Source organism: Mastomys coucha, unplaced genomic scaffold (assembly GCF_008632895.1).
Source record: "Mastomys coucha isolate ucsf_1 unplaced genomic scaffold, UCSF_Mcou_1 pScaffold4, whole genome shotgun sequence".
NCBI classification, from domain to species: domain Eukaryota; kingdom Metazoa; phylum Chordata; class Mammalia; order Rodentia; family Muridae; genus Mastomys; species Mastomys coucha.
The window spans coordinates 5163470-5165677 of record NW_022196910.1 but is presented as its reverse complement, the minus strand read 5'-3'; the positions used below and the strand labels follow the sequence as shown (position 1 = coordinate 5165677).

The 2208-nt window shown below is 42.8% G+C and overlaps 1 non-coding gene across 1 annotated transcript; it reads right to left on the bottom strand.

The window, feature by feature from the left end:
* Nucleotides 1-1736: 1736 nt before the first annotated feature.
* On the bottom strand, nucleotides 1737-1842 carry LOC116076592. Its single transcript, XR_004112997.1, has one exon. It is a non-coding gene; the product is annotated as a U6 spliceosomal RNA (small nuclear RNA).
* Nucleotides 1843-2208: the final 366 nt, after the last annotated feature.

The window sequence follows — 2208 nt, the reverse complement described above, 5'->3', positions numbered from 1 at the left end:
ACCCACCCATCTCATTTCTTGGATCTGGTATTCCCCTAAAATGGGACATAGATCCTTCACAGGACCAATGGCCTCTCCTCCCACTGATGACCAACTATGTCATCCTCTACTACTTATGCAGCTGGAGCCAGGAGTCCCACCATGTGTACTCTTTGGTTGGTGGTTTAGTCCCTGGGAGGTCCTGTGTACTGGCTAGCTCATATTGATGTCCCTCCTATGGGGCTGCAAACCCTTTTAGCGCCTTGGGTCCTTTCTCTAGGTCCTTCTTTGGGGACCCTGTGCTCAGTCCAATGGATGGCTTTTAGACTCTACTTCTATATTAGTCAGACACTGGCAGAGTCTCTCAGGAGACAGCTATAGCCATCCACAATAGTGTCTGGGTTGGTGATTGTGTATGGGAAGGATCCCCAGGTGGAGCAGTCTCTGGATTGTCCTCCCTTCGGTCTCTGCTCAACACTTTGACTCTGCAACTCGTTCCATGGGTGTTTTGGGGTTAGAGAGCCAAACAGAGAACTCTCATCTGAGGAATACCAAATGGCTGAGAAGCACTTAAAGAAATGTTCAACATCCTTAGTCATCAGGGAAAGACAAATCAAAACAACTCTGAGATTCCACATCACACTGGTGAGAATGGCTTAGATCAAAAACTCAGGTGACAGGAGATGCTGGAGAGGTTGTGGAGAAATAGAAACACTCCTTCATTGCCAGTAGAACTTCAAGCTGGTACAACCACTCTGGTAAACAGTATGCCATTTCCTCAAAAAATTGTACATAGTACTACCTGAGGACCCAGCTATAGCACTCCTGGGCATATACCCAGAAGATGCTCCAATATGTAATGAGAGCACATGCACCACTATGTTCATAGCAGCCTCATTTATGATAGTCAGAAGCTGAAAAGAACCCAGATGTCCCTCAACAGAGGAATGGATACAGAAAAGGTGGTACATTTGCACAATGGAGTACTATTTAGCTATTAAAAACAATGAATTGATGAAATTCTCAGGGAAATGAATGAATCTGGAGAATATCGTCCTAAGTAAGGTAACACAATCACAAAAGAACACATATGATATGCACTCACTGATAAGTGGATATTAGTCCAGAAGCTCAGGAAACAATCCCCAAACCACAAGAAACTCAAGAAGGAAGGCCAAAGTGTGGATACTTTGATCCTTCTTAGAAAACAATTTGTATTTGAATACAATACCTTGTATTAGAATGCATACTTATTTTCTATAGAGAGGGAGGAGAGAGAGAGAGAGAGAGAGAGAAGAGAAGAGAAGAGAAGAGAAGCAGACAGAAAGACAAAGAGAGAGACAGAGAGAAGAAAGCAAATTTAAAAATCAGTTTGTTTTTCTGACTCCCATTAGGTATGCAAACTACTGAGGCGGCTATGTCTTCAGCCCAGAAGATGGCCAACACAAACAAACTCAGTAGTACTTTTCCTGTCATAATAGAATCTTTGATTTTGTCCTTCCAGGGAGTTTCTGTGCATGCCTTAGATGCATGCCTATACAGAAAGATGTATTTCTTATGCTTTTTCTATGGCACTTTATATATTAATACAATTCTTTGTATTTGAATGTCTGCTTATTTTCTAGAGAGAGAGAAGAAGAAAGAGAGAGAGAGACAGAGAGAGAGAGAGAGAGAGAGAGAGAGAGAGAGAGAGAGAGAGAGGGGATGTGGATGTGGATTTGTTTTGGCAGGGAGGTGAAGAGAATTTTGGAGTAGTTATGGAAGGGGAAACAATAGTAAGAATATATGCTTGCACAAAGGCCATGCAAATCTTCTCTGTATCGTTCCAATTTTAGTATAGTATTTAGTACACGATCCACAATGAAGGACTTAAAGAAAAGACCTATCTATGGAGCTGAGGGGTTTGCAGCCCCTTAGGATGAACAACAATATGAACTAACTAGTACCCTCAGAGCTCCCAGGGTCTCAAACACCAACCAAGGACTGCACATGGTGGGTCTGATTGTTCTGGCAGCATATGTATAGTAGAGGATTGCAAATTTGATCATCAATAGGAAGAGAGGCCCTTGGCCCTCTGTAGATTCTGTGCCCCAGCATAGGAGAATGCTAGGCCCAATAAATGGGAGGGTGTGGTGTGTCAGGCATGGGGAGGGGGAAGGCAACAGGTGTTTGTTCTTGTTGTTTTTGTTTGTTTGCTTGTTTGTTTTTTGGAAAGGAAACTGGGAAAGA